The sequence below is a fragment of the Salvelinus fontinalis genome, unplaced genomic scaffold, assembly GCF_029448725.1.
Source record: "Salvelinus fontinalis isolate EN_2023a unplaced genomic scaffold, ASM2944872v1 scaffold_0001, whole genome shotgun sequence".
Taxonomy (NCBI): domain Eukaryota; kingdom Metazoa; phylum Chordata; class Actinopteri; order Salmoniformes; family Salmonidae; genus Salvelinus; species Salvelinus fontinalis.
In genome coordinates this window covers 568797-591770 of record NW_026600210.1, presented here as the reverse complement: position 1 = coordinate 591770, position 22974 = coordinate 568797, and the positions used below count along the sequence as shown (strand labels likewise).

General features: G+C 48.3%; 1 protein-coding gene across 6 annotated transcripts in view; it reads left to right on the top strand.

The window, feature by feature from the left end:
- Positions 1–22974, top strand: part of ccdc33 (coiled-coil domain containing 33) — a 103841-nt gene that overhangs the window by 24716 nt on the left and 56151 nt on the right. The gene's annotated exons all lie outside the window — the stretch shown is intronic.

Genomic DNA, 22974 nt, shown 5'->3' with positions numbered 1-22974 from the left:
GTCGTGAAGTTGTGAGGTAAACTGATCCTCTGTGGGTCTGTCTGTTGTTGCTAATCCTCATTACCCTGTCAGGGCTCTGATAAGCTCACTGAGGCCATGGGCGCGCACGCACACGCACACACACACAGACACACACGTCTAGGCCTGGGTTTCGATAAGGGATGGCCGCTGTGCTTATCATCTGAAGGACAGTCTGTAACCCTCACTAAAGGACGACTGACTGGAAGGCCTCTCACACACACACACACACACGCACACGCACACGCACACGCACACGCACGCACACGCACACGCACACGCACACGCACACGCACACGCACACGCACACGCACACACACACACACACACACTCACACGCACGCACGCACGCACGCACACACGCACACGCACACGCACACGCACACGCACACGCACACACACACTCACACACACACGCACACGCACACGCACACGCACACACACGCACACGCACGCACACGCTTCACAGAGGAATGCTTCAAAAGACCGTCTGAGGCCATCAAAGCACACACACCAGTTCTATTCCCTTCTGTCCCAAATGACACCCTATTCCCTATATAGTGCACTACTTTAGACCAGAGCCCTATTCCCTATATAGTGCACTACTTTAGACCAGGGCCCTATGGCACCCTATTCCCTATTATAGTGCACTACTATAGACCAGAGCCCTATAGAACCCTAATCCCTATATAGTGCACTACTTTAGACCAGACCAGACCCTATGGCACCCTATTCCCTATTATAGTGCACTACATTTGTGCCCATACATAGGGAAGTAGTTTGTGTAGCAGTCAATCAGTGTGCTTCGATAATAAGGATTCATTCAGTATTTTTGTAAAATGTGCTTCTCAGTCTTGACATTTGATGAAATCTGTCCCGGCTTTAGGAAAGCCTTTGAAAAGCGATAGTGCTACTTTAGATCAAACAGCAGCTTTGGCGATGTCCTGTTGTTCCACTCTGACAGGGACTCAGCAGAAACTCCTTTTGAATGTTAACGTGGAACTGACAACGTTATAACTACTTTGCAGATATGAAACAAGCAGACAATCATAATATCTAGAGCTGCAGACTGACGAGTAGGCTACTATTCCCCATCATTTATCAGTTCACTGTGAGGTCTACTATTCACCATCATTTATCAGTTCACTGTGAAGGCTACTATTCACCATCCTGTATCAGTTAACTGTGAGGTCTACTATTCACCATCCTTTATCAATTCACTGTGAGGGCTACTATTCCCCATCATTTATCAGTTCACTGTGAGGGCTACTATTCCCCATCATTTATCAGTTCACTGTGAGGGCTACTATTCCCCATCATTTATCAGTTCACTGTGAGGGCTACTATTCACCATCATTTATCATTTCACTGTGAGGGCTACTATTCACCATCATTTATCAGTTCACTGTGAGGGCTACTATTCACCATCATTTATCAGTTCACTGTGAGGGCTACTATTCACCATCATTTATCAGTTCACTGTGAGGTCTACTATTCACCATCATTTATCAGTTCACTGTGAGGTCTACTATTCACCATCATTTATCAGTTCACTGTGAGGTCTACTATTCCCCATCATTTATCAGTTCACTGTGAGGGCTACTATTCACCATCATTTATCAGTTCACTGTGAGGGCTACTATTCCCCATCATTTATCAGTTCACTGTGAGGGCTACTATTCACCATCATTTATCATTTCACTGTGAGGGCTACTATTCCCCATCATTTATCAGTTAACTGTGAGGGCTACTATTCACCATCATTTATCAGTTCACTGTGAGGGCTACTATTCACCATCATTTATCAGTTCACTGTGAGGGCTACTATTCACCATCATTTATCAGTTCACTGTGAGGGCTACTATTCCCCATCATTTATCAGTTCACTGTGAGGTCTACTATTCACCATAATTTATCAGTTCACTGTGAGGTCTACTATTCCCCATCATTTATCAGTTCACTGTGAGGTCTACTACACCTGTTGTATTCAGCATTTCACTGTGAGGTCTACTACACCTGTTGTATTCAGCGCACGTGACAAATAAACTTTGATTTGATTCAATGGTGATGGCCAACAAGCTGAAAACGATTGAGAGGGTTTATCTAATGTTCCCTATATAGATTTTAGGTAATCTAGATCTGGCTAGCATTAGTTGTTGGTCTTGTTGTTGTTGATGTGCATGTAGGGAAAGACATCCCACCTTGTCATAGTGGTTTGATCAATACTGGCAGCAGCTACTCTTCCTGGGGTTTATTATGGATCCCCATTAGTTCCTGTTGCAAAAGCAGCAGCTACTCTTCCTGGGGTTTATTATGGATCCCCATTAGTTCCTGCCAAGGCAGCATCTACTCTTCCTGGGGTTTATTATGGATCCTCATTAGTTCCTGTTGCCAAGGCAGCAGCTACTCTTCCTGGGGTTTATTATGGATCCCCATTAGTTCCTGCCAAGGCAGCATCTACTCTTCCTGGGGTTTATTATGGATCCTCATTAGTTCCTGTTGCCAAGGCAGCAGCTACTCTTCCTGGGGTTTATTATGGATCCCCATTAGTTCCTGCCAAGGCAGCATCTACTCTTCCTGGGGTTTATTATGGATCCTCATTAGTTCCTGTTGCCAAGGCAGCAGCTACTCTTCCTGGGGTTTATTATGGATCCTCATTAGTTCCTGTTGCCAAGGCAGCAGCTACTCTTCCTGGGGTTTATTATGGATCCTCTTTAGTTCCTGTTGCCAAGGCAGCAGCTACTCTTCCTGGGGTTTATTATGGATCCCCATTAGTTCCTGCCAAGGCAGCAGCTACTCTTCCTGGGGTTTATTATGGATCCCCATTAGTTCCTGCCAAGGCAGCAGCTACTCTTCCTGGGGTTTATTATGGATCCTTATTAGTTCCTGTTGCCAAGGCAGCAGCTACTCTTCCTGGGGTTTATTATGGATCCTCATTAGTTCCTGTTGCCAAGGCAGCAGCTACTCTTCCTGGGGTTTATTATGGATCCTCATTAGTTCCTGTTGCCAAGGCAGCAGCTACTCTTCCTGGGGTTTATTATGGATCCTCATTAGTTCCTGTTGCCAAGGCAGCAGCTACTCCTCCTGGGGTTTATTATGGATCCTCATTAGTTCCTGTTGCCAAGGCAGCAGCTACTCTTCCTGGGGTTTATTATGGATCCCTATTAGTTCCTGCCAAGGCAGCAGCTACTCTTCCTGTGGTTTATTATGGATCCTCATTAGTTCCTGTTGCCAAGGCAGCAGCTACCCCTCCTGGGGTTTATTATGGATCCCCATTAGTTCCTGCCAAGGCAGCAGCTACTCTTCCTGGGGTTTATTATGGATCCTCATTAGTTCCTGTTGCCAAGGCAGCAGCTACTCTTCCTGGGGTTTATTATGGATCCTCTTTAGTTCCTGTTGCCAAGGCAGCAGCTACTCTTCCTGGGGTTTATTATGGATCCCCATTAGTTCCTGCCAAGGCAGCAGCTACTCTTCCTGGGGTTTATTATGGATCCCCATTAGTTCCTGCCAAGGCAGCAGCTACTCTTCCTGGGGTTTATTATGGATCCTCATTAGTTCCTGTTGCCAAGGCAGCAGCTACTCTTCCTGGGGTTTATTATGGATCCTCATTAGTTCCTGTTGCCAAGGCAGCAGCTACTCTTTCTGGGGTTTATTATGGATCCCCATGAGTTCCTGCCAAGGCAACAGCTACTCTTCCTGCGGTTTATTATGGATCACCATTAGTTCCTGTCAAGGCAGCAGCTACTCTTCCTGGGGTTTATTATGGATCCCCATTAGTTCCTGTCAAGGCAGCAGCTACTCTTCCTGGGGTTTATTATGGATCCCCATTAGTTCTGCCAAGGCAGCAGTTACCTTCCTGGGGTTTATTATGGATCCCCATTAGTTCCGGCCAAGGCAACAGCTACTCTTCCTGGGGTTTATTATGGATCCCCATCAGTTCCTGTCAAGGCAGCAGCTACTCTTCCTGGGGTTTATTATGGATCACCATTAGTTCCTGTCAAGGCAGCAGCTACTCTTCCTGGAGTTTATTATGGATCCCCGTTAGTTCCTGCCAAGGCAGCAGCTACTCTTCCTGGGGTTTATTATGGATCCCCGTTAGTTCCTGCCAAGGCAGCAGCTACTCTTCCTGGGGTTTATTATGGATCCCCATTAGTTCCTGCCACGGCAGCAGCTACTCTTCCTGGGGTTTATTATGGATCCTAATTAGTTCCTGTTGCCAAGGCAGCAGCTACTTTTCCCTGGGTTTATTATGGATCCTCATTAGTTCCTGTTGCCAAGGCAGCAGCTACTCTTCCTGGGGTTTATTATGGATCCCCATTAGTTCCTGCCAAGGCAGCAGCTACTCTTCCTGGGGTTTATTATGGATCCTCATTAGTTCCTGTTGCCAAGGCAGCAGCTACGCTTCCTGGGGTTTATTATGGATCCTCATTAGTTCCTGTTGCCAAGGCAGCAGCTACTCTTCCTGGGGTTTATTATGGATCCCCATTAGTTCCTGCCAAGGCAGCAGCTACTCTTCCTGGGGTTTATTATGGATCCCCATTAGTTCCTACCAAGGCAGCAGCTACTCTTCCTGGGTTTTATTATGGATCCCCATTAGTTTCTCCCAAGGCAGCAGCTACTCTTCCTGGGGTTTATTATGGATCACCAATAGTTTCTGTCAAGGCAGCAGCTACTCTTCCTGGGGTTTATTATGGATCCCCGTTAGTTCCTGCCAAGGAAGCAGCTTCTCTTCCTGGGGTTTATTATGGATCCCCATTAGTTCCTGCCAAGGCAGCAGCTACTATTCCTGGGGTTTATTATGGAACCCCATTAGTTCCTGCCAAGGCAGCAGCTACTCTTCCTGGGGTTTATTATGGATCCTCATTAGTTCCTGTTGCCAAGGCAGCAGCTACTCCTCTTGGGGTTTATTATGGATCCTCATTAGTTCCTGTTGCCAAGGCAGCAGCTACACTTCCTGGGTTTTATTATGGATCCTCATTAGTTCCTGTTGCCAAGGCAGCAGCTACTCTTCCTGGGGTTTATTATGGATCCTCATTAGTTCCTGTTGCCAAGGCAGCAGCTACTCTTCCTGGGGTTTATTATGGATCCCCATTAGTTCCTGCCAAGGCAGCAGCTACTCTTCCTGGGGTTTATTATGGATCCTCATTAGTTCCTGTTGCCAAGGCAGCAGCTACTCTTCCTGGGGTTTATTATGGATCCCCATTAGTTCCTGCCAAGGCAGCGGCTACTCTTCCTGGGTTTTATTATGGATCCCCATTAGTTCCTGCCAAGGCAGCAGCTACTCTCCCTGGGGTTTATTATGGATCCCCATTAGTTCCTGCCAAGGCAGCAGCTACTCTTCCTGGGGTTTATTATGGACCCCCATTAGTTCCTGCCAAGGCAGCAGCTACTCTTCCTGGGGTTTATTATGGATCCCCATTAGTTCCTGTTGCCAAGGCAGCAGCTACTCTTCCTGGGGTTTATTATGGATCCCCATTAGTTCCTGCCAAGGCAGCAGCTACTCTTCCTGGGGTTTATTATGGATCCCCATTAGTTCCTGCCAAGGCAGCAGCTACTCTTCCTGGGGTTTATTATGGATCCCCATTAGTTCCTGCCAAGGCAACAGCTACTCTTCCTGGGGTTTATTATGGATCACCATTAGTTCCTGCCAAGGCAGCAGCTACTCTTCCTGGGGTTTATTATGGATCCCCATTAGTTCCTGCCAAGGCAGCAGCTACTCTTCCTGGGGTTTATTATGGATCCCCATTAGTTTCTCCCAAGGCAGCAGCTACTCTTCCTGGGGTTTATTATGGATCACCATTAGTTTCTGTCAAGGCAGCAGCTACTCTTCCTGGGGTTTATTATGGATCCCCGTCAGTTCCTGCCAAGGAAGCAGCTTCTCTTCCTGGGGTTTATTATGGATCCTCATTAGTTCCTGTTGCCAAGGCAGCAGCTACTCCTCGTGGGGTTTATTATGGATCCTCATTAGTTCCTGTTGCCAAGGCAGCAGCTACACTTCCTGGGTTTTATTATGGATCCTCATTAGTTCCTGTTGCCAAGGCAGCAGCTACTCTTCCTGGGGTTTATTATGGATCCTCATTAGTTCCTGTTGCTAAGGCAGCAGCTACTCTTCCTGGGGTTTATTATGGATCCCCATTAGTTCCTGCCAAGGCAGCAGCTACTCTTCCTGGGGTTTATTATGGATCCTCATTAGTTCCTGTTGCCAAGGCAGCAGCTACTCTTCCTGGGGTTTATTATGGATCCCCATTAGTTCCTGCCAAGGCAGCGGCTACTCTTCCTGGGTTTTATTATGGATCCCCATTAGTTCCTGCCAAGGCAGCAGCTACTCTCCCTGGGGTATATTATGGATCCCCATTAGTTCCTGCCAAGGCAGCAGCTACTCTTCCTGGGGTTTATTATGGACCCCCATTAGTTCCTGCCAAGGCAGCAGCTACTCTTCCTGGGGTTTATTATGGATCCCCATTAGTTCCTGTTGCCAAGGCAGCAGCTACTCTTCCTGGGGTTTATTATGGATCCCCATTAGTTCCTGCCAAGGCAGCAGCTACTCTTCCTGGGGTTTATTATGGATCCCCATTAGTTCCTGCCAAGGCAGCAGCTACTCTTCCTGGGGTTTATTATGGATCCCCATTAGTTCCTGCCAAGGCAACAGCTACTCTTCCTGGGGTTTATTATGGATCACCATTAGTTCCTGCCAAGGCAGCAGCTACTCCTCCTGGGGTTTATTATGGATCCCCATTAGTTCCTGCCAAGGCAGCAGCTACTCTTCCTGGGGTTTATTATGGATCCCCATTAGTTCCTGCCAAGGCAGCAGCTACTCTTCCTGGGGTTTATTATGGATCCCCGTTAGTTCCTGCCAAGGCAGCAGCTTCTCTTCCTGGGGTTTATTATGGAACCCCATTAGTTCCTGCCAAGGCAACAGCTTCTCTTCCTGGGGTTTATTATGGATCACCATTAGTTCCTGCCAATGCAGCAGCTACTCTTCCTGGGGTTTATTATGGATCCCCATTAGTTCCTGCCAAGGCAGCAGCTACTCTTCCTGGGGTTTATTATGGATCCCCATTAGTTCCTGCCAAGGCAGCAGCTACTCTTCCTGGGGTTTATTATGGATCCTAATTAGTTCCTGTTCCAAGGCAGCAGCTACGCTTCCTGGGGTTTATTATGGATCCTCATTAGTTCCTGTTGCCAAGGCAGCAGCTACTCTTCCTGGGGTTTATTATGGATCCCCATTAGTTCCTGCCAAGGCAGCAGCTACTCTTCCTGGGGTTTATTATGGATCCCCGTTAGTTCCTGCCAAGGAAGCAGCTTCTCTTCCTGGGGTTTATTATGGATCCCCATTAGTTCCTGCCAAGGCAGCAGCTACTCTTCCTGGGGTTTATTATGGATCCCCATTAGTTCCTGCCAAGGCAGCAGCTACTCTTCCTGGGGTTTATTATGGATCCTAATTAGTTCCTGTTGCCAAGGCAGCAGCTACGCTTCCTGGGGTTTATTATGGATCCTCATTAGTTCCTGTTGCCAAGGCAGCAGCTACTCTTCCTGGGGTTTATTATGGATCCCCATTAGTTCCTGCCAAGGCAGCAGCTACTCTTCCTGGGGTATATTATGGATCCCCATTAGTTCCTGCCAAGGCAGCAGCTACTCTTCCTGGGTTTTATTATGGATCCCCATTAGTTTCTCCCAAGGCAGCAGCTACTCTTCCTGGGGTTTATTATGGATCACCATTAGTTTCTGTCAAGGCAGCAGCTACTCTTCCTGGGGTTTATTATGGATCCCCGTTAGTTCCTGCCAAGGAAGCAGCTTCTCTTCCTGGGGTTTATTATGGATCCCCATTAGTTCCTGCCAAGGCAGCAGCTACTCTTCCTGGGGTTTATTATAGATCCCCATTAGTTCCTGCCAAGGCAGCAGCTACTCTTCCTGGGGTTTATTATGGATCCCCATTAGTTCCTGCCAAGGCAACAGCTACTCTTCCTGGGGTTTATTATGGATCACCATTAGTTCCTGCCAAGGCAGCAGCTACTCCTCCTGGGGTTTATTATGGATCCCCATTAGTTCCTGCCAAGGCAGCAGCTACTCTTCCTGGGGTTTATTATGGATCCCCATTAGTTCCTGCCAAGGCAGCAGCTTCTCTTCCTGGGGTTTATTATGGATCCCCGTTAGTTCCTGCCAAGGCAGCAGCTTCTCTTCCTGGAGTTTATTATGGAACCCCATTAGTTCCTGCCAAGGCAGCAGCTTCTCTTCCTGGGGTTTATTATGGATCCCCATTAGTTCCTGCCAAGGCAGCAGCTTCTCTTCCTGGGGTTTATTATGGATCCCCGTTAGTTCCTGCCAAGGCAGCAGCTTCTCTTCCTGGAGTTTATTATGGATCAGCATTAGTTCCTGCCAAGGCAGCAGCTACTCTTCCTGGGGTTTATTATGGATCCCCATTAGTTCCTGCCAAGGCAGCAGCTACTCTTCCTGGGGTTTATTATGGATCCTCATTAGTTCCTGTTGCCAAGGCAGCAGCTACTCTTCCTGGTGTTTATTATGGATCCCCATTAGTTCCTGCCAAGGCAGCGGCTACTCTTCCTGGGTTTTATTATGGATCCCCATTAGTTCCTGCCAAGGCAGCAGCTACTCTCCCTGGGGTTTATTATGGATCCCCATTAGTTCCTGCCAAGGCAGCAGCTACTCTTCCTCGGGTTTATTATGGACCCCCATTAGTTCCTGCCAAGGCAGCAGCTACTCTTCCTGGGGTTCATTATGGATCCCCATTAGTTCCTGTTGCCAAGGCAGCAGCTACTCTTCCTGGGGTTTATTATGGATCCCCATTAGTTCCTGCCAAGGCAGCAGCTACTCTTCCTGGGGTTTATTATGGATCCCCATTAGTTCCTGCCAAGGCAGCAGCTACTCTTCCTGGGTTTTATTATGGATCCCCATTAGTTTCTCCCAAGGCAGCAGCTACTCTTCCTGGGGTTTATTATGGATCACCATTAGTTTCTGTCAAGGCAGCAGCTACTCTTCCTGGGGTTTATTATGGATCCCCGTTAGTTCCTGCCAAGGAAGCAGCTTCTCTTCCTGGGGTTTATTATGGATCCCCATTAGTTCCTGCCAAGGCAGCAGCTACTCTTCCTGGGGTTTATTATGGATCCCCATTAGTTCCTGCCAAGGCAGCAGCTACTCTTCCTGGGGTTTATTATGGATCCTAATTAGTTCCTGTTGCCAAGGCAGCAGCTACGCTTCCTGGGGTTTATTATGGATCCTCATTAGTTCCTGTTGCCAAGGCAGCAGCTACTCTTCCTGGGGTTTATTATGGATCCCCATTAGTTCCTGCCAAGGCAGCAGCTACTCTTCCTGGGGTTTATTATGGATCCCCATTAGTTCCTGCCAAGGCAGCAGCTACTCTTCCTGGGTTTTATTATGGATCCCCATTAGTTTCTCCCAAGGCAGCAGCTACTCTTCCTGGGGTTTAATATGGATCACCATTAGTTTCTGTCAAGGCAGCAGCTACTCTTCCTGGGGTTTATTATGGATCCCCGTTAGTTCCTGCCAAGGAAGCAGCTTCTCTTCCTGGGGTTTATTATGGATCCCCATTAGTTCCTGCCAAGGCAGCGGCTACTCTTCCTGGGTTTTATTATGGATCCCCATTAGTTCCTGCCAAGGCAGCAGCTACTCTCCCTGGGGTTTATTATGGATCCCCATTAGTTCCTGCCAAGGCAGCAGCTACTCTTCCTCGGGTTTATTATGGACCCCCATTAGTTCCTGCCAAGGCAGCAGCTACTCTTCCTGGGGTTCATTATGGATCCCCATTAGTTCCTGTTGCCAAGGCAGCAGCTACTCTTCCTGGGGTTTATTATGGATCCCCATTAGTTCCTGCCAAGGCAGCAGCTACTCTTCCTGGGGTTTATTATGGATCCCCATTAGTTCCTGCCAAGGCAGCAGCTACTCTTCCTGGGTTTTATTATGGATCCCCATTAGTTTCTCCCAAGGCAGCAGCTACTCTTCCTGGGGTTTATTATGGATCACCATTAGTTTCTGTCAAGGCAGCAGCTACTCTTCCTGGGGTTTATTATGGATCCCCGTTAGTTCCTGCCAAGGAAGCAGCTTCTCTTCCTGGGGTTTATTATGGATCCCCATTAGTTCCTGCCAAGGCAGCAGCTACTCTTCCTGGGGTTTATTATGGATCCCCATTAGTTCCTGCCAAGGCAGCAGCTACTCTTCCTGGGGTTTATTATGGATCCTAATTAGTTCCTGTTGCCAAGGCAGCAGCTACGCTTCCTGGGGTTTATTATGGATCCTCATTAGTTCCTGTTGCCAAGGCAGCAGCTACTCTTCCTGGGGTTTATTATGGATCCCCATTAGTTCCTGCCAAGGCAGCAGCTACTCTTCCTGGGGTTTATTATGGATCCCCATTAGTTCCTGCCAAGGCAGCAGCTACTCTTCCTGGGTTTTATTATGGATCCCCATTAGTTTCTCCCAAGGCAGCAGCTACTCTTCCTGGGGTTTAATATGGATCACCATTAGTTTCTGTCAAGGCAGCAGCTACTCTTCCTGGGGTTTATTATGGATCCCCGTTAGTTCCTGCCAAGGAAGCAGCTTCTCTTCCTGGGGTTTATTATGGATCCCCATTAGTTCCTGCCAAGGCAGCAGCTACTCTTCCTGGGGTTTATTATGGATCCCCATTAGTTCCTGCCAAGGCAGCAGCTACTCTTCCTGGGGTTTATTATGGATCCCCATTAGTTCCTGCCAAGGCAACAGCTACTCTTCCTGGGGTTTATTATGGATCACCATTAGTTCCTGCCAAGGCAGCAGCTACTCCTCCTGGGGTTTATTATGGATCCCCATTAGTTCCTGCCAAGGCAGCAGCTACTCTTCCTGGGGTTTATTATGGATCCCCATTAGTTCCTGCCAAGGCAGCAGCTACTCTTCCTGGGGTTTATTATGGATCCCCGTTAGTTCCTGCCAAGGCAGCAGCTTCTCTTCCTGGGGTTTATTATGGAACCCCATTAGTTCCTGCCAAGGCAACAGCTTCTCTTCCTGGGGTTTATTATGGATCACCATTAGTTCCTGCCAAGGCAGCAGCTACTCTACCTGGGGTTTATTATGGATCCCCATTAGTTCCTGCCAAGGCAGCAGCTACTCTTCCTGGGGTTTATTATGGATCCCCATTAGTTCCTGCCAAGGCAGCAGCTACTCTTCCTGGGGTTTATTATGGATCCTAATTAGTTCCTGTTGCCAAGGCAGCAGCTACGCTTCCTGGGGTTTATTATGGATCCTCATTAGTTCCTGTTGCCAAGGCAGCAGCTACTCTTCCTGGGGTTTATTATGGATCCCCATTAGTTCCTGCCAAGGCAGCAGCTACTCTTCCTGGGGTTTATTATGGATCCCCATTAGTTCCTGCCAAGGCAGCAGCTACTCTTCCTGGGTTTTATTATGGATCCCCATTAGTTTCTCCCAAGGCAGCAGCTACTCTTCCTGGGGTTTAATATGGATCACCATTAGTTTCTGTCAAGGCAGCAGCTACTCTTCCTGGGGTTTATTATGGATCCCCGTTAGTTCCTGCCAAGGAAGCAGCTTCTCTTCCTGGGGTTTATTATGGATCCCCATTAGTTCCTGCCAAGGCAGCGGCTACTCTTCCTGGGTTTTATTATGGATCCCCATTAGTTCCTGCCAAGGCAGCAGCTACTCTCCCTGGGGTTTATTATGGATCCCCATTAGTTCCTGCCAAGGCAGCAGCTACTCTTCCTCGGGTTTATTATGGACCCCCATTAGTTCCTGCCAAGGCAGCAGCTACTCTTCCTGGGGTTCATTATGGATCCCCATTAGTTCCTGTTGCCAAGGCAGCAGCTACTCTTCCTGGGGTTTATTATGGATCCCCATTAGTTCCTGCCAAGGCAGCAGCTACTCTTCCTGGGGTTTATTATGGATCCCCATTAGTTCCTGCCAAGGCAGCAGCTACTCTTCCTGGGTTTTATTATGGATCCCCATTAGTTTCTCCCAAGGCAGCAGCTACTCTTCCTGGGGTTTATTATGGATCACCATTAGTTTCTGTCAAGGCAGCAGCTACTCTTCCTGGGGTTTATTATGGATCCCCGTTAGTTCCTGCCAAGGAAGCAGCTTCTCTTCCTGGGGTTTATTATGGATCCCCATTAGTTCCTGCCAAGGCAGCAGCTACTCTTCCTGGGGTTTATTATGGATCCCCATTAGTTCCTGCCAAGGCAGCAGCTACTCTTCCTGGGGTTTATTATGGATCCTAATTAGTTCCTGTTGCCAAGGCAGCAGCTACGCTTCCTGGGGTTTATTATGGATCCTCATTAGTTCCTGTTGCCAAGGCAGCAGCTACTCTTCCTGGGGTTTATTATGGATCCCCATTAGTTCCTGCCAAGGCAGCAGCTACTCTTCCTGGGGTTTATTATGGATCCCCATTAGTTCCTGCCAAGGCAGCAGCTACTCTTCCTGGGTTTTATTATGGATCCCCATTAGTTTCTCCCAAGGCAGCAGCTACTCTTCCTGGGGTTTAATATGGATCACCATTAGTTTCTCCCAAGGCAGCAGCTACTCTTCCTGGGGTTTATTATGGATCCCCGTTAGTTCCTGCCAAGGAAGCAGCTTCTCTTCCTGGGGTTTATTATGGATCCCCATTAGTTCCTGCCAAGGCAGCAGCTACTCTTCCTGGGGTTTATTATGGATCCCCATTAGTTCCTGCCAAGGCAGCAGCTACTCTTCCTGGGGTTTATTATGGATCCCCATTAGTTCCTGCCAAGGCAACAGCTACTCTTCCTGGGGTTTATTATGGATCACCATTAGTTCCTGCCAAGGCAGCAGCTACTCCTCCTGGGGTTTATTATGGATCCCCATTAGTTCCTGCCAAGGCAGCAGCTACTCTTCCTGGGGTTTATTATGGATCCCCATTAGTTCCTGCCAAGGCAGCAGCTACTCTTCCTGGGGTTTATTATGGATCCCCGTTAGTTCCTGCCAAGGCAGCAGCTTCTCTTCCTGGGGTTTATTATGGAACCCCATTAGTTCCTGCCAAGGCAACAGCTTCTCTTCCTGGGGTTTATTATGGATCACCATTAGTTCCTGCCAAGGCAGCAGCTACTCTACCTGGGGTTTATTATGGATCCCCATTAGTTCCTGCCAAGGCAGCAGCTACTCTTCCTGGGGTTTATTATGGATCCCCATTAGTTCCTGCCAAGGCAGCAGCTACTCTTCCTGGGGTTTATTATGGATCCTAATTAGTTCCTGTTGCCAAGGCAGCAGCTACGCTTCCTGGGGTTTATTATGGATCCTCATTAGTTCCTGTTGCCAAGGCAGCAGCTACTCTTCCTGGGGTTTATTATGGATCCCCATTAGTTCCTGCCAAGGCAGCAGCTACTCTTCCTGGGGTTTATTATGGATCCCCATTAGTTCCTGCCAAGGCAGCAGCTACTCTTCCTGGGTTTTATTATGGATCCCCATTAGTTTCTCCCAAGGCAGCAGCTACTCTTCCTGGGGTTTATTATGGATCACCATTAGTTTCTGTCAAGGCAGCAGCTACTCTTCCTGGGGTTTATTATGGATCCCCGTTAGTTCCTGCCAAGGAAGCAGCTTCTCTTCCTGGGGTTTATTATGGATCCCCATTAGTTCCTGCCAAGGCAGCAGCTACTCTTCCTGGGGTTTATTATGGATCCCCATTAGTTCCTGCCAAGGCAGCAGCTACTCTTCCTGGGGTTTATTATGGATCCTAATTAGTTCCTGTTGCCAAGGCAGCAGCTACGCTTCCTGGGGTTTATTATGGATCCTCATTAGTTCCTGTTGCCAAGGCAGCAGCTACTCTTCCTGGGGTTTATTATGGATCCCCATTAGTTCCTGCCAAGGCAGCAGCTACTCTTCCTGGGGTTTATTATGGATCCCCATTAGTTCCTGCCAAGGCAGCAGCTACTCTTCCTGGGTTTTATTATGGATCCCCATTAGTTTCTCCCAAGGCAGCAGCTACTCTTCCTGGGGTTTATTATGGATCACCATTAGTTTCTGTCAAGGCAGCAGCTACTCTTCCTGGGGTTTATTATGGATCCCCGTTAGTTCCTGCCAAGGAAGCAGCTTCTCTTCCTGGGGTTTATTATGGATCCCCATTAGTTCCTGCCAAGGCAGCAGCTACTATTCCTGGTGTTTATTATGGAACCCCATTAGTTCCTGCCAAGGCAGCAGCTACTCTTCCTGGGGTTTATTATGGATCCTCATTAGTTCCTGTTGCCAAGGCAGCAGCTACTCCTCTTGGGGTTTATTATGGATCCTCATTAGTTCCTGTTGCCAAGGCAGCAGCTACACTTCCTGGGTTTTATTATGGATCCTCATTAGTTCCTGTTGCCAAGGCAGCAGCTACTCTTCCTGGGGTTTATTATGGATCCTCATTAGTTCCTGTTGCCAAGGCAGCAGCTACTCTTCCTGGGGTTTATTATGGATCCCCATTAGTTCCTGCCAAGGCAGCAGCTACTCTTCCTGGGGTTTATTATGGATCCTCATTAGTTCCTGTTGCCAAGGCAGCAGCTACTCTTCCTGGGGTTTATTATGGATCCCCATTAGTTCCTGCCAAGGCAGCGGCTACTCTTCCTGGGGTTTATTATGGATCCCCATTAGTTCCTGCCAAGGCAGCAGCTACTCTTCCTGGGGTTTATTATGGATCCCCATTAGTTCCTGCCAAGGCAGCAGCTACTCTTCCTGGGGTTTATTATGGACCCCCATTAGTTCCTGCCAAGGCAGCAGCTACTCTTCCTGGGGTTTATTATGGATCCCCATTAGTTCCTGTTGCCAAGGCAGCAGCTACTCTTCCTGGGGTTTATTATGGATCCCCATTAGTTCCTGCCAAGGCAGCAGCTACTCTTCCTGGGGTTTATTATGGATCCCCATTAGTTCCTGCCAAGGCAGCAGCTACTCTTCCTGGGGTTTATTATGGATCCCCATTAGTTCCTGCCAAGGCAACAGCTACTCTTTCTGGGGTTTATTATGGATCACCATTAGTTCCTGCCAAGGCAGCAGCTACTCTTCCTGGGGTTTATTATGGATCCCCATTAGTTCCTGCCAAGGCAGCAGCTACTCTTCCTGGGGTTTATTATGGATCCCCATTAGTTTCTCCCAAGGCAGCAGCTACTCTTCCTGGGGTTTATTATGGATCACCATTAGTTTCTGTCAAGGCAGCAGCTACTCTTCCTGGGGTTTATTATGGATCCCCGTCAGTTCCTGCCAAGGAAGCAGCTTCTCTTCCTGGGGTTTATTATGGATCCCCATTAGTTCCTGCCAAGTCAGCAGCTACTATTCCTGGTGTTTATTATGGAACCCCATTAGTTCCTGCCAAGGCAGCAGCTACTCTTCCTGGGGTTTATTATGGATCCTCATTAGTTCCTGTTGCCAAGGCAGCAGCTACTCCTCTTGGGGTTTATTATGGATCCTCATTAGTTCCTGTTGCCAAGGCAGCAGCTACACTTCCTGGGTTTTATTATGGATCCTCATTAGTTCCTGTTGCCAAGGCAGCAGCTACTCTTCCTGGGGTTTATTATGGATCCTCATTAGTTCCTGTTGCCAAGGCAGCAGCTACTCTTCCTGGGGTTTATTATGGATCCCCATTAGTTCCTGCCAAGGCAGCAGCTACTCTTCCTGGGGTTTATTATGGATCCTCATTAGTTCCTGTTGCCAAGGCAGCAGCTACTCTTCCTGGGGTTTATTATGGATCCCCATTAGTTCCTGCCAAGGCAGCGGCTACTCTTCCTGGGTTTTATTATGGATCCCCATTAGTTCCTGCCAAGGCAGCAGCTACTCTCCCTGGGGTTTATTATGGATCCCCATTAGTTCCTGCCAAGGCAGCAGCTACTCTTCCTGGGGTTTATTATGGACCCCCATTAGTTCCTGCCAAGGCAGCAGCTACTCTTCCTGGGGTTTATTATGGATCCCCAGTAGTTCCTGTTGCCAAGGCAGCAGCTACTCTTCCTGGGGTTTATTATGGATCCCCATTAGTTCCTGCCAAGGCAGCAGCTACTCTTCCTGGGGTTTATTATGGATCCCCATTAGTTCCTGCCAAGGCAGCAGCTACTCTTCCTGGGGTTTATTATGGATCCCCATTAGTTCCTGCCAAGGCAACAGCTACTCTTCCTGGGGTTTATTATGGATCACCATTAGTTCCTGCCAAGGCAGCAGCTACTCCTCCTGGGGTTTATTATGGATCCCCATTAGTTCCTGCCAAGGCAGCAGCTACTCTTCCTGGGGTTTATTATGGATCCCCATTAGTTCCTGCCAAGGCAGCAGCTACTCTTCCTGGGGTTTATTATGGATCCCCGTTAGTTCCTGCCAAGGCAGCAGCTTCTCTTCCTGGGGTTTATTATGGAACCCCATTAGTTCCTGCCAAGGCAACAGCTTCTCTTCCTGGGGTTTATTATGGATCACCATTAGTTCCTGCCAAGGCAGCAGCTACTCTTCCTGGGGTTTATTATGGATCCCCATTAGTTCCTGCCAAGGCAGCAGCTACTCTTCCTGGGGTTTATTATGGATCCCCATTAGTTCCTGCCAAGGCAGCAGCTACTCTTCCTGGGGTTTATTATGGATCCCCGTTAGTTCCTGCCAAGGCAGCAGCTTCTCTTCCTGGGGTTTATTATGGATCCCCATTAGTTCCTGCCAAGGCAGCAGCTACTCTTCCTGGGGTTTATTATGGATCCCCATTAGTTCCTGTTGCCAAGGCAGCAGCTACTCCTCCTGGGGTTTATTATGGATCCTCATTAGTTCCTGTTGCCAAGGCAGCAGCTACTCTTCCTGTGTTTTATTATGGATTCTCATTAGTTCCTGTTTCCAAAGCAGCAGCTACTCTTCCTGGGGTTTATTATGGATCCTCATTAGTTCCTGTTGCCAAGGCAGCAGCTACTCTTCCTGGGGCTTATCATGGATCCCCATTAGTTCCTTCCAAGGCAGCAGCTACTCTTCCTGGGGTTTATTATGGATCCCCATTAGTTCCTGCCAAGGCAACAGATACTCTTCCTGTGGTTTATTATGGATCACCTTTAGTTCCTGCCAAGGCAGCAGCTACTCTTCCTGGGGTTTATTATGGATCCTCATTAGTTCCTGTCAAGGCAGCAGCTACTCTTCCTGGGGTTTATTATGGATCCCCATTAGTTCCTGCCAAGGCAGCAGCTACTCTTCCTGGGGTTTATTATGGATCCTCATTAGTTCCTGTTGCCAAGGCAGCAGCTACTCCTCTTGGGGTTTATTATGGATCCTCATTAGTTCCTGTTGACAAGGCAGCAGCTACACTTCCTGGGTTTTATTATGGATCCTCATTAGTTCCTGTTGCCAAGGCAGCAGCTACTCTTCCTGGGGTTTATTATGGATCCTCATTAGTTCCTGTTGCCAAGGCAGCAGCTACTCTTCCTGGGGTTTATTATGGATCCCCATTAGTTCCTGCCAAGGCAGCAGCTACTCTTCCTGGGGTTTATTATGGATCCTCATTAGTTCCTGTTGCCAAGGCAGCAGCTACTCTTCCTGGGGTTTATTATGGAACCCCATTAGTTCCTGCCAAGGCAGCGGCTACTCTTCCTGGGGTTTATTATGGATCCCCATTAGTTCCTGCCAAGGCAGCAGCTACTCTCCCTGGGGTTTATTATGGATCCCCATTAGTTCCTGCCAAGGCAGCAGCTACTCTTCCTGGGGTTTATTATGGACCCCCATTAGTTCCTGCCAAGGCAGCAGCTACTCTTCCTGGGGTTTATTATGGATCCCCATTAGTTCCTGTTGCCAAGGCAGCAGCTACTCTTCTTGGGGTTTATTATGGATCCCCATTAGTTCCTGCCAAGGCAGCAGCTACTCTTCCTGGGGTTTATTATGGATCCCCATTAGTTCCTGCCAAGACAGCAGCTACTCTTCCTGGGATTTATTATGGATCCCCATTAGTTCCTGCCAAGGCAGCAGCTACTCCTCCTGGGGTTTATTATGGATCCCCATTAGTTCCTGCCAAGGCAGCAGCTACTCTTCCTGGGGTTTATTATGGATCCCCATTAGTTCCTGCCAAGGCAGCAGCTACTCTTCCTGGGGTTTATTATGGATCCCCGTTAGTTCCTGCCAAGGCAGCAGCTTCTCTTCCTGGGGTTTATTATGGAACCCCATTAGTTCCTGCCAAGGCAACAGCTTCTCTTCCTGGGGTTTATTATGGATCACCATTAGTTCCTGCCAAGGCAGCAGCTACTCTTCCTGGGGTTTATTATGGATCCCCATTAGTTCCTGCCAAGGCAGCAACTACTCGTCCTGGGGTTTATTATGGATCCCCGTTAGTTCCTGCCAAGGCAGCAGCTTCTCTTCCTGGGGTTTATTTTGGATCCCCATTAGTTCCTGCCAAGGCAGCAGCTACTCTTCCTGGGGTTTATTATGGATCCCCATTATTTCCTGTTGCCAAGGCAGCAGCTACTCCTCCTGGGGTTTATTATGGATCACCATTAGTTCCTGCCAAGGCAGCAGCTACTCTTCCTGGGGTTTATTATGGATCCCCATTAGTTCCTGCCAAGGCAGCAGCTACTCTTCCTGGGTTTTATTATGGATCCTCATTAGTTCCTGTTTCCAAAGCAGCAGCTACTCTTCCTGGGGTTTATTATGGATCGTCATTAGTTCCTGTTGCCAAGGCAGCAGCTACTCTTCCTGGGATTTATTATGGATCCCCATTAGTTCCTTCCAAGGCAGCAGCTACTCTTCCTGGGGTTTATTATGGATCCCCATTAGTTCCTGCCAAGGCAACAGATACTCTTCCTGTGGTTTATTATGGATCACCTTTAGTTCCTGCCAAGGCAGCAGCTACTCTTCCTGGGGTTTATTATGGATCCTCATTAGTTCCTGTCAAGGCAGCAGCTACTCTTCCTGGGGTTTATTATGGATCCCCATTAGTTCCTTCCAAGGCAGCAGCTACTCTTCCTGGGTTTTATTATGGATCCCCATTAGTTCCTGCCAAGGCAAAAGCTGCTCTTCCTGGGGTTTATTATGGATCCCCATTAGTTCCTGCCAAGGCAGCAGCTACTCTTCCTAGAGTTTATTATGGATCCCCATTAGTTCCTGCCAAGGCAGCAGGTACTCTTCCTGGGGTTTATTATGGATCCCCATTAGTTCCTGCCAAGGCAGCAGCTACTCTTCCTGGGGTTTATTATGGATCCTCATTAGTTCCTGCCAAGGCAGCAGCTACTCTTCCTGGGGTTTATTATGGATCCTCATTAGTTCCTGTTGCCAAGGCAGCAGCTACTCTTCCTGGGGTTTATTATGGATCCCCATTAGTTCCTGCCAAGGCAGCGGCTACTCTTCCTGGGGTTTATTATGGATCCCCATTAGTTCCTGCCAAGGCAGCAGCTACTCTCCCTGGGGTTTATTATGGATCACCATTAGTTCCTGCCAAGGCAGCAGCTACTCTTCCTGGGGTTTATTATGGACCCCCATTAGTTCCTGCCAAGGCAGCAGCTACTCTTCCTGGGGTTTATTATGGATCCCCATTAGTTCCTGTTGCCAAGGCAGCAGCTACTCTTCTTGGGGTTTATTATGGATCCCCATTAGTTCCTGCCAAGGCAGCAGCTACTCTTCCTGGGGTTTATTATGGATCCCCATTAGTTCCTGCCAAGGCAGCAGCTACTCCTCCTGGGGTTTATTATGGATCCCCATTAGTTCCTGCCAAGGCAGCAGCTACTCTTCCTGGGGTTTATTATGGATCCCCATTAGTTCCCGCCAAGGCAGCAGCTACTCTTCCTGGGGTTTATTATGGATCCCCGTTAGTTCCTGCCAAGGCAGCAGCTTCTCTTCCTGGGGTTTATTATGGAAACCATTAGTTCCTGCCAAGGCAACAGCTTCTCTTCCTGGGGTTTATTATGGATCACCATTAGTTCCTGCCAAGGCAGCAGCTACTCTTCCTGGGGTTTATTATGGATCCCCATTAGTTCCTGCCAAGGCAGCAGCTACTCTTCCTGGGGTTTATTATGGATCCCCATTAGTTCCTGCCAAGGCAGCAGCTACTCTTCCTGGGGTTTATTATGGATCCCCATTAGTTCCTGCCAAGGCAGCAGCTACTCTTCCTGGGTTTTATTATGGATCCTCATTAGTTCCTGTTTCCAAAGCAGCAGCTACTCTTCCTGGGGTTTATTATGGATCCTCATTAGTTCCTGTTGCCAAGGCAGCAGCTACTCTTCCTGGGATTTATTATGGATCCCCATTAGTTCCTTCCAAGGCAGCAGCTACTCTTCCTGGGGTTTATTATGGATCCCCATTAGTTCCTGCCAAGGCAACAGATACTCTTCCTGTGGTTTATTATGGATCACCTTTAGTTCCTGCCAAGGCAGCAGCTACTCTTCCTGGGGTTTATTATGGATCCTCATTAGTTCCTGTCAAGGCAGCAGCTAATCTTCCTGGGGTTTATTATGGATCCCCATTAGTTCCTTCCAAGGCAGCAGCTACTCTTCCTGGGTTTTATTATGGATCCCCATTAGTTCCTGCCAAGGCAGCAGCTACTCTTCATGGGGTTTATTATGGATCCCCATTAGTTCCTGCCAAGGCAGCAGCTACTCTTCCTGGGGTTTATTATGGATCACCATTAGCTTCTGTCAAGGCAGCAGCTACTCTTCTTGGTGTTTATTAGTTATCCCCATTAGTTCCTGCCAAGGCAACAGCTTCTCTTCCTGGGGTTTATTATGGATCCCCATTAGTTCCTGCCAAGGCAGCAGGTACTCTTCCTGGGGTTTATTATGGATCCCCATCAGTTCCTGTTGCCAAGGCAGCAGCTACTCTTCCTGGGGTTTATTATGGATCCCCATTAGTTCCTGCCAAGGCAAAAGCTGCTCTTCCTGGGGTTAATTATGGATCCCCATTAGTTCCTGCCAAGGCAGCAGCTACTCTTCCTGGAGTTTATTATGGATCCCCATTAGTTCCTGCCAAGGTAGCAGGTACTCTTCCTGGGGTTTATTATGGATCCCCATTAGTTCCTGCCAAGGCAGCAGCTACTCTTCCTGGGGTTTATTATGGATCACCATTAGCTTCTGTCAAGGCAGCAGCTAATCTTCCTGGTGTTTATTAGGGATCCCCATTAGTTCCTGCCAAGGCAACAGCTTCTCTTCCTGGGGTTTATTATGGATCACCATTAGTTCCTATCAAGGCAGCAGCTACTCTTCCTGGGGTTTATTTTGGATCCCCATTAGTTCCTGCTAAGGCAGCAGCTACTCTTCCTGGGGTTTATTATGGATCCCCATTAGTTCCTGCCAAGGCAGCAGCTACTCTTCCTGGGGTTTATTATGGATCCCAATTAGTTCCTTCCAAGGCAGCAGCTTCTCTTCCTGGGGTTTATTATGGATCCCCATTAGTTCCTGCCAAGGCAGCAGCTACTCTTCCTGGGGTTTATTATGGATCCTCATTCGTTCCTGTTGCCAAGGCAGCAGCTACTCCTCTTGGGGTTTATTATGGATCCTCATTAGTTCCTGTTGCCAAGGAAGCAGCTACACTTCCTGGGTTTTATTATGGTTCCTCATTAGTTCCTGTTGCCAAGGCAGCAGCTACTCTTCCTGGGGTTTATTATGGATCCCCATTAGTTCCTGCCAAGGCAGCAGCTACTCTCCCTGGGGTTTATTATGGATCCCCATTAGTTCCTGCCAAGGCAGCAGCTACTCTTCCTGGGGTTTATTATGGACCCCCATTAGTTCCTGCCAAGGCAGCAGCTACTCTTCCTGGGGTTTATTATGGATCCCCATTAGTTCCTGTTGCCAAGGCAGCAGCTACTCTTCTTGGGGTTTATTATGGATCCCCATTAGTTCCTGCCAAGGCAGCAGCTACTCTTCCTGGGGTTTATTATGGATCCCCAGTAGTTCCTGCCAAGGCAGCAGCTACTCTTCCTGGGATTTATTATGGATCCCCATTAGTTCCTGCCAAGGCAACAGCTACTCTTCCTGGGGTTTATTATGGATCACCATTAGTTCCTGCCAAGGCAGCAGCTACTCCTCCTGGGGTTTATTATGGATCCCCATTAGTTCCTGCCAAGGCAGCAGCTACTCTTCCTGGGGTTTATTATGGATCCCCATTAGTTCCTGCCAAGGCAGCAGCTACTCTTCCTGGGGTTTATTATGGATCCCCGTTAGTTCCTGCCAAGGCAGCAGCTTCTCTTCCTAGGGTTTATTATGGAACCCCATTAGTTCCTGCCAAGGCAACAGCTTCTCTTCCTGGGGTTTATTATAGATCACCATTAGTTCCTGCCAAGGCAGCAGCTACTCATCCTGGGGTTTATTATGGATCCCCATTAGTTCCTGCCAAGGCAGCAGCTACTCTTCCTGGGGTTTATTATGGATCCCCATTAGTTCCTGCCAAGGCAGCAGCTACTCGTCCTGGGGTTTATTATGGATCCCCGTTAGTTCCTGCCAAGGCAGCAGCTTCTCTTCCTGGGGTTTATTTTGGATCCCCATTAGTTCCTGCAAAGGCAGCAGCTACTCTTCCTGGGTTTTATTATGGATCCCCATTAGTTCCTGTTGCCAAGGCAGCAGCTACTCCTCCTGGGGTTTATTATGGATCACCATTAGTTCCTGCCAAGGCAGCAGCTACTCTTCCTGGGGTTTATTATGGATCCCCATTAGTTCCTGCCAAGGCAGCAGCTACTCTTCCTGGGTTTTATTATGGATCCTCATTAGTTCCTGTTTCCAAAGCAGCAGCTACTCTTCCTGGGGTTTATTATGGATCCTCATTAGTTCCTGTTGCCAAGGCAGCAGCTACTCTTCCTGGGATTTATTATGGATCCCCATTAGTTCCTTCCAAGGCAGCAGCTACTCTTCCTGGGGTTTATTATGGATCCCCATTAGTTCCTGCCAAGGCAACAGATACTCTTCCTGTGGTTTATTATGGATCACCTTTAGTTCCTGCCAAGGCAGCAGCTACTCTTCCTGGGGTTTATTATGGATCCTCATTAGTTCCTGTCAAGGCAGCAGCTACTCTTCCTGGGGTTTATTATGGATCCCCATTAGTTCCTTCCAA